Below are 10,311 nucleotides of genomic sequence, written 5' to 3'. Positions count from 1 at the left end.
GCCACTTCCAGTAGCATCGGGAGCTTCACAAAAAGTTGGCTGTACGAGAACTCGAACGAAATGAATTTCATCTCTTCTTCACATCGCACTTCATCGGGAACACTGAGCTCGTACTGCTGATTCTGGAAACCGCAGTAATCAGCGTATGCTGTCTCCAACAGTTTCTGCTGCAGCAGGAGAAAATGTTTGTTTTCCGCATTCTCTGCATCCGCCGCAAGAGTACTTTGTACGCGTAGCAGCCTCATTTTCGCCGATTCTTTCTTCATCAGTAACGATGAAGAAAGAATCGGCGAAAATGAGGCTGCTACGCGTACAAAGTACTCTTGCGGCGGATGCAGAGAATGCGGAAAACAAACATTTTCTCCTGCTGCAGCAGAAACTGTTGGAGACAGCATACGCTGATTACTGCGGTTTCCAGAATCAGCAGTACGAGCTCAGTGTTCCCGATGAAGTGCGATGTGAAGAAGAGATGAAATTCATTTCGTTCGAGTTCTCGTACAGCCAACTTTTTGTGAAGCTCCCGATGCTACTGGAAGTGGCCGTCAAGAGAGAAGCAGCTCCGAATGTGAACCAGCCGGCAGCCCTCCCGTACGTTCCACCGTTGAAAGCTCCATTGCCGACTTTCGACGGCAATTATGAGAACTGGTTTGCCTTCATGAACATGTTTACAAACGTGATGGCCCAGATACGAGCATGAATCGCCTGCGATCAAGCTCTATCACCTGCGGAGCTCTTTGGTTGGAGCGGCAGCAGGAGTTATTGATCAAGATATAATCAATAACAATGATTATGAGGCGGCTTGGGACACGTTACGAGAAAGGTATGAAGACAAGTAGGTGATTATCGACAAACACATCGATGCCATCTTCAATCTTCCGACCATGGGCAAGAACAGTGCCGTAGGATTGCGTAAGATCATCGACACTTGCTCCGAGAACGTCGACGGCTTGAAGAATTTGGAGCTGCTGGTCGATGGATTAGGCGAGATGATGCTGTTGAACGTGTTGTCAAAGAAGATGGACATCGAAACACGCAAAGCCTGGGAGCTGAACCGCGGAAACCAAGAGCTGCAGGATTACGGTTTGACGCTGGATTTTCTGAAGGAAAGATGCCGAGTATATGAGAAGTTGAGCCGTAGCAGTAAGCCCGTTTCGGAACCAGTGAAACCGTCTCGCAGCTTCGGGAAACCAGATTCGCGAGCCCAGAATTTGGTGGCTACAGCGGCGAAATGCTCACACTGTAAATCCGACCACGAGCTATGGAAGTGCGACCAGTTCAAGAAAGCGAGTATCAGTGACAAATACCTTTCACTACGAAAAAGTGGATCGTGTTTTAATTGCTTGGAGAGAGGCCATGTTACGTCACGATGCACGTCGGAACATTCGTGTAAGGTGTGCAGCAACCGTCACCACACATACCTGCACACTAGACCTGTTCACTTTGAAACTTTTTTTCTCCGATTCTCCGTGACACATCAAATTATCAATCCACATACAAAACCAAGTCTTCAGTCCAAAATTGAGCCAAATTGATAAAGGTTTAGAGGTGTATCAAATCAATTTTGTGTTTTTTTAGCCGTTTTTACAGAAATTTACTCAGAAATTTACAAAATTGCTCAGAAAAGATGCCGGAGATACCGTTAGGATATAATTGGAACAATACTCTACAACTTTGCCGAAGACACTACGGTGTTTAAATTGCGTATTTCGAAGTTATTCAACAATTTTAGTTAAAAAATCACGAAAAAACACGATATTTTTACGATTTTACATATAAAAGTCGTGTTATTTTACATTATTTTACGTGACTAAATTAATTAGCGATTACTCCTTTGTGTAACGAACATTTCGTCCATACATCGTTTTTGTGTAGGAATTCGTTTTCATTGACTAATTATCAAAAGTATGTCACGTTGATACTAAAAATCGCGTAGAGTTGCCAGCATGAATTAAAACAAAGTTACCCATGATTAAGACGTCATGCCATCGTATTCTAATGTCTTTCGATTCAAGTATCAGAAATGGCGCAGATGATAAGGCTCGAGCCTGCGGATCAGAAGGTCCCAGGTTCAAGCTCAAATACATAATAAACTTTTTTTTTCTTTCTTTATAGCAGTTAAGATGATGAATCTGCCATGAGCCATGGCCCATAACTTACACGCAATCTCCCAAATAATGATGATCGGCACCTGCCAATTAAGCCCATTCCAGGACTAGCTAGATAATTAGTTTACTTGTTGACAAGAAATCGTGTCGACGAGATCAGCTGGACGAAATATTGGACATCTGTTTGATACCGATTAATTAAGCTAAAACAATTCAATACGATGATGGAACTGCTTCTGGATCCAACATTAGACAACTGTGGGTGGAGCTTACTTGTTATCTATCTACCCACAAATCAGCACAACTACACGATGAAGGGAAACTTCATTCTTACTATGCACTCTACGGTTTCGAAACAATGCTATGATGCCAAATTGCAATGAGATGCAGAGTGTAGTCTCATTAACCTATAGCTGGATCGAGACGCAAAAAATCCTATTCCAGGGCTCGAACCTTGAATCTTTGAATCGGCAGTCTCATGCTCAACCATCTACACCAAATTGAAACTGATGCAGATGCGACAAAGAAATGTAATGACGTTTCAATCATGGGTAACTTTGTTTAATTTTGTGCTGGCAACTCTATGCGATTTTTAGTATCAACGTGACATACTTTTGATAATTAGTCAATGAAAACGAATTCCTACACTAAAATGATGTATGGACGAAATGTTCGTAACACATAGGAGCAATAGCTAATTAAATTAGTCACTTAAAACAATGTAAAATTACATGAGATTTACATGAAAAACCGTAAAAATATTGTATTTTTTCGCGATTTTTTACCGAAAACTGTTGAATAACTTTGAAATAAGCAATTTAAACACCGTAGTGTCTTTGGCAAAGTTGTAGAGTATTGTTCCAACTATATTTTACCGGTGTTCTCTGTACCTTTTCGGTGCAATTTTCTGGATATTGGAGTACATTTTCGTGAAAATGCTCGAAAAAACACAAAATCGATTTGATACACCTCTAAACCTTTATCAATTTGGCTCAATTTTGGACTGAAGACTTGTTTTTGCATGTGGATTGATAATTTGATGTGACACGGGTAGGTCAAAAAAAGTGAACAGGTCTACTGCACACGGATCAAACGCCCAGCGAGAAGCAGCCGAAATCCGATACTGCTACGAAGAAGGAAGTCCCGGAACCGAACGGCGGAAATGAGATGGTCATACAGTTCAAGGTGCACGGCCGGCTGAAGTCCCGAGTGAGCGAATATGAATCTCCTTGTCTCGAGCTACTGGTTGTGAAGAAGATTACTGGTGATCTGCTCATGGCTGAGTTCGGCGCTCGGCAGTTGAATGTCCCGGATGAACTGGAGCTGGCAGATCCGACGTTTAACGTACCGGGTCCGGGGGATATCCTAATTGATTCCGGACTTTTCTTCAAATTGCTGAAACACGGACAGTTGGAAGTGGAGGATCATCTACCAGCTGTACAGGAAACGCATTTGGGCTGGTTAGTGAGTGGAGTGGTCCTGAGCAGTCACACCAACGTTGGCCGAGCACTGCGTACCTTGGTCACCGAAGACGACGTCGGCAAGCTGCTGGAACGGTTCTGGCAATTCGATTCCTATGACGAAGCCGTTTGGCGTTTCAATAAACCAAGCGATGATGGTCGGTCCGACGATCCAGAATGATCTCATTTCGATATTGCTCCAATTTCGATCGCATCGGTTTGCAATAAGTGCAGACATACCGAAAATGTACAGACAAGTGAACGTCCATTCCGAAGACACCAATTTCCAACGAATCGTCTGGCGAGAAACACAGGATCAGCCCGAGGACGTACGCTCTTCAGACGGTGACTTACGGGCTAGCTTCGTCACCCTTTCTGGCAACGATGGCACTTCATCAGCTGGCTGAAGACGACGGGCACAAGTATCCGCGAGCGGCGGTGGTCGTGAAGAAGACGTTTTACATCGACGACATGCTGACGGGAGCGGAGACCAAGGAGGATGCTGCTGAGTTGCTTCGGCAAGTGCTTGGATTATTGAGTGATGGTGGATTCAGTGCGCATAAAATCTGCTCCAATTCGGACGAAATAATGAACATGGTGCCAGAACATCAGCGAGAGAAGATAAGTGATATTGAAGATCCCGATATAAATACAGTGATGAAAACATTGGGCATCGCTTGGAATCCGATAAGTGACAATTTTAAAATTTGCATTCCAACGATGAACCCAGGACAAAGTGTGACTTTCACAAAAAGAGTGATTTTGAGTGAAATATCTCGTGTATTTGACCCTCTTGGGTTTCTCGGGCCGGTGCTCACAGCGGCGAAGCTTATAATGCGTGAACTCTGGCTTTTGGATGTGCGCTGGGACGATCCCCTCCCGGAGTCTATGATCGCCCTTCGGATGGAGTTTCGATCGAAGCTTCAACACCTCAACGGTTTTCAAATTCCACGGTGGTTGTTTGATGTTGGGACTGGAATACACTTTAAAGTTCGATCTGGATTTTACCCAAATCAGGGTTAAATTTACTACACCTAAAATTAGTAGTTTTCCGCCAAAATTCAAATACACAACATTTTTTTCAATTTTGATCGAATTTTCTCACTAATTCCATCATTTTTGGGAGCATCCATTAAGTACGTCACGCTAAAATTAGGAATTTTCGACCCCCCCTCCCCCTCTTCGTACGGGTTTTTCCTATACTTAAAACATTGCTTGTCACACTTTCACAAACCCCCCCTCCCCCCTAAGACCGTGACGTACTTAATGGATGGTCCCTTTAGAGATAATATAGACTTTTTGCAGAATTTGAGGTTTTTACCTAAACTTACCACATGACTCGAACTCTTGCCCCACAATTCGAACTTTTGCCCCACTATGTGTAAAATATGATTTCCAAATCTTTTTGCAAAAAGTTATACAGTCATGACTCGCTGGTTGGGGGCTTAATAGTTGGGTGACTTTTAAGTTGGGGCCCCGTTAGTTGAGCTGTCAGCCAACTAAAAAGTACCTGGATGTCATAATTCAATGTCAAACTGAAAATGACAACCAATCTGTAATTCCGAGGGGCGAGCTAATGAGTTTTTGGTTTCTTAAACTTTAATGATAATCGAAAAGAATTTCAATTTCATATTTCTTTAAAAAAAAGAATATGTACAATTACTTCGAAATAAATGCAAAACATCGGTAATCTTTATTTTGTCGATCATTGAAAGCGTTTTGTGCTTGCTTTTGGTCCGGATGGTTTCATAAACATCTATATTTTCACTTCACCGACTAAAAATGGGTGAAAATAATTATTTCTCGCATTGGCCATATATGTATCTTGCAAAACGTATCAGTTTTGCTCTAAATGTGAAACAAATTGAAAAATTTTCCCTTTTGCTTCCAACCTAAACATGATTTAAAAAACAATGTGCACGCCCCTTGTGCTGCTGTCACTTCACCCAACTAGCGAATCGAATTCGTTGGTTGGGTGGAGGTTGTGGCTCAACGAGTGGGTTCCGACATGCTAAAGCATCTTCAAAATATACCTAGTTACCCCCCAAAATAAAATATCGAATTTGATTTCATTACAATTACATTCCATGCATTGGAAGGACCATCGCATATTACAATTTTTTGATCAAAAACCAACATTTTATCATAACTTTTCGAAATATTGATCAATTTTCATATTTTTTGGAGTGAAAGACTTTTTTTCAAGAAGGCTTCGAACAACCTTGACACCAGAAAGAAATCATTTGAATTGAGCTCAAAAACTTCAAAAGAAACTCTTGCCCCACTTGAACTTTTGCCCCACTTTACTCTAATGTAGACACCATACCGTGAATTGCAAATGAGATTTTTACAATATATTATACAGGTTGTTAAGTATCGTAACAATATAAAAAAAAAATATTTTTTTCCATATATATATTGTTGCAAAACCATACATTTTATTGTTAATGAATTGTTCTAAATACTGATACGTGGGTTTAAATATACCGTACATTGTATGGTACATGAATGGTTTCAAACAATAAAATGTACCGTAAATAAATTGTTTTAAATTGTAATTTCAATACTAGTAATACATTTAGTCAAATGGTTTTGGAATGGTTTTCTTTTGTTATATTGTATTGTTTTACATTACATAAACCATATAATGTTATATTATCTGTCATTTTCCTCCTGTTAATGGCATCTTAGGCTTACTAGTTTTATTAGAATGCGCTTTGGGAATTATCCAGAGCGTTTTGGATAACCCTTCATATACAGTCCCGATTCGTTCGTTGGCGGCTCGTTAGATGGGTTGTCTCGATAGTTTGACGTCTGACCGCCGTCGCATCGCAGCTCCTATATACAGAACGTTTGTGCAAGTATGTGAGTCAAGGGGTTGGTCATTCGGCACATTGTGCCCGGCACATTTCGGCACACATGCCGGCACAATCCGGCACACATGGGCACAACATAGAAATCCAACTTTGCGGTATGGAATCAAACTGTCATTATACTTACGATTGCAAAAAATCCCTTCATACAGATTCTAGACAAGTGTTCTGGGTGGAATTTTGTCTGTAAACACCGACTTGACCAATAACATTCGCCAAAAATAGACAGGATTATAATTAGCGCAAAAACATTCTAAGAAAATATTCCACTGGGCACATTCGGCACACCTCCGGCACGTTCGGCACACTTCGGCACACACTGAAAAACAACCGGCACAGTTTAGGCACATATTGGCACACGCTCAAAAATCACGGCACAAATGAAGTGTGCTGAATGACCAACCCCTTGATGTGAGTGTTTCGTGACATATTTTTCGTCACTTGCGTGTGTTTACAGCATTTTGATCAGTTGTCAGTTGCCCCAACGAACGAACACGATTCGCTAATCGGGGCGCAGTCGTGACCCAACGAGCGAATCCTCACTGTATAGGATCGCCCACGTCTAAGTCTGAGTAGTCTCTGATTGCATTAACAGTTGAAGCTTAGGCTCCCATGCCCCACCAGCCAGATATCCGGGTTTTGCAAACTAAGCATTATTTGTGGCAACACTTTGAGCGGCATGATGGAACTATGTCGAGCGCGCTAAGTGTTATTAGACCACTAATGTATTTGCATGAAGTGGGTGACGAGGTACATAAGTAACATTACAGCGTGCTTAATCGTTATTGCAATATGAGGCTCCAGTTTGACTAAAGTTTAAAATACATAACAACTCATAAGAAAACTGTCAAGTTCGATTCAAATATAAGTTAGGTTAAGAAGTGAACCCGCAGACGAACCTATATTAGAAGTCATTTTAGTGTTCAGTCTAGTCCATATATTAAAGATGGCTCTACGTCAAAGATAAAATTTGTCAATCGCATTTGATTCGATTGTAGTCGAAGGCAAGTTCACATGAGAGAAGAGGAGAAAACTCCCCAAATGCAGAAAGAATAGTGTTGAACTCATCCAGTGATTTACGGTAATCTGACCTGCGTCTTTCCGGGTTGACCTACATTCGTATTTCTCTCATCGCACTCTACATAGCTAGCCATATCTCTTGGATCTGCAGTTCTTAGGACATCTGGTTTACCACTGATTTAAACATTTTATTGGCTTTAAATTGATGTTTCAACTTATTCACTTTTTTCTCTTTCTTTTTCTTTGCATCAAAAAAGTCACAAACATCAACAAAACAAAGCACGAAAAAATCTAAAACTGAATAAATAATTAAAATTGCACGGAAAAATAATGTTTCGGAAAAGTGAATGGTTCAAACGAAGGAAAATCCCACCATAGACTAATTTCAAGACCTCGATGTACCAAAGAAAACGATCAAATTTTCGGTGACCAGTCCGGTACCCAATAAATATTCATAATCGTGTATTTTTTTCCGTGTAAATTGCCTTTTGTGTAAATTTTATTTAGCGTGTTACACTGATCTGACAGCTCTGACAGTAAGGGACTAAACATAAATTACGTAAAGTGAGTACCGAGGATTGTTCACAATCTGCGAACTTGACTGCGAAAAAAATTGCGACCATGACGCCGACGATCCCACTCCCGACAAACTCACAAAATTTGAGTTCTTCCTTCGGAAGGGCAGTAAAAAGTGGGTCCTGAGATGAACTAGCCTAGGGCTAAAAATCTCGTTAATACAGATAAAAAAGTATAATATATTGTTACATAAAAATCGAATGTAAATGTATAGTAGCTACTATGTGCAAAGCTTTTAGCGAACCATTTTTTTACAATACACTTTAATGTAGCTGATACACTGTATGGTGCAGGAATGGTTTTCACCAAACACCCTATAGTTAGTTTTTATCCGGGTATGCTCCTCGCTCTTGCTCTCACAATGTTCGCTCATCGATCTCCCCATCAGAGGCCTACATCGTCGAAACCAAAACATGACGCTGAAAGCGAGCGCCCATCAGCATCGGACGGACGCCGACGACGGGAACATTCATAACTACATGCATGCGCTTCGCTTCATCCGCCCTTCTTGTCACTTTCTTCGACGCAACGACGGGTGGCGGCTCATTTTCACACCGACTGGGATTCAATTTAAATTTTCAAATTGTCTAAAATGTATGTTTGCTTAATTTTTTTATGGGTAATAGACTATTTCAATAAAATATGCATAGCATACATTAACATTACACAGATTTGCCGGTTGTTACACTCATTAATTGAGTTATAACAGAGAAATTCATTCGATGCCGAACGAGTGTGCGTGAGCTTGTGAGTGCGAAGCAAAGTGCCCAAGTAACCACAAGCATTATAACATTGCACGAATTAGACTGAATATCAACCTTTGCAATGCGAAATGCAGTAATTCCACACTTGTCATGCAATAATCCTTTAGATTGGCATTATCAGTGTGACGATGCATTGCATTTTTCTTTACATTCGGGTTTATTAAAAGGTGATATAAGATAATTCAATAATTCAACACTGCAAAAACTGAATAAATGCAATGTACAAACTAGCAAAGTTTGCTCTAACAATACAATTATAAAAGCTTGACTCTAATGGTAAACAAATGAAATCAAGAAGATTGAACAACTTTACGGTCAACTCTAGCGGTCTTCAACATTTCTGGTTTGACTAGCGACCAACTGATTCCCCGTTTGAGCCACCGATCGACGACAGCAAAACCTATTTAGAGATGAACTTTTCTCTTTTCTGTAGGCTGCTATCACATGCCAATAACGATGGAAATCACAATTAGCATATGAGCAGTGTGCGAAGGGTGTTTTAATCGAGGTTTTAATTTTCTTATGTTGACTAAATATCTTCTAAAATGTATTATGTATTTATCAGTAATTTATCGGAATGAGATAACTTACTGTATTCTATTACATATGACATAGTCGTTTTACCCTCTACTACAATGATTGGGACAGAAGAACAGGTTCCTTTTAGTGAATCAAATATCTGTTGTTATCATTGCAGCAGAAACGGTCCAAGGCGCCAGCGCGAATGGAACTCATCTAGCGGTCTTCAACACTTCTGGTTCGACTCCCGACCCGACGACAAAAAATAATGGTTAAAACATTCATGTGTGGGGGCATCAGTACCGTCGATAACGAAACGGTGCTAAAAATAGATTTTTGTTTTGGTTTTTCGTGTTGAACGTATCAAGCATGTGGAATGCAAATGTACAGCACATGCATTTATATTACTTTAGCAATGGCTGTCAGCGTGCTGCAATATGTGGCACTAATTTGATTTTAGTGGGGCCCTTTTCGACTTTAATATTGCTTCAATGAGGTGTATAAAGTAATGCAGCATTATATTCATAATTTTAATTATCAATATATAGCAAAATTGATGCACTTATATACGGCTTCGTGGTTACTTGGGTGGCATCTGCGACGGCGCAGCACCGTCGGTTCATCGGTGACGATGATAGTCGGGCTGAGCGACCACGACGGCGCCTTGTTTCCATTGACGATTGAAAACATTGTTTACAAACTTCGTCTGAAAATTTCAATTGAAATTGAAAATGTAGGGCCCTGCTCCCCATAAAGGGGTTTATCCTTTTTACCTACGAACGGTATCGGCTGTTGGCCTCTACAATAAGATTGGTGTCAAATTACAGCCCTTATTCGCTCCGAATCCTCTTAGATCCACGGTGACTGGTGCCTTGACAGTATATGTTGAGGTCGAGCACAAAATCGTTATTTTTAAAATTCTCTTATCTTAAAGTATGGGTTCTCAAGAATGCTGCGTCAAATTTTCATAGAGATCCCACTAGTAATCCTACAT

Source organism: Aedes albopictus, unplaced genomic scaffold (genome assembly GCF_035046485.1).
Source record: "Aedes albopictus strain Foshan unplaced genomic scaffold, AalbF5 HiC_scaffold_60, whole genome shotgun sequence".
Taxonomy (NCBI): Eukaryota; Metazoa; Arthropoda; class Insecta; order Diptera; family Culicidae; genus Aedes; species Aedes albopictus.
This window is presented reverse-complemented; position numbering follows the sequence as displayed.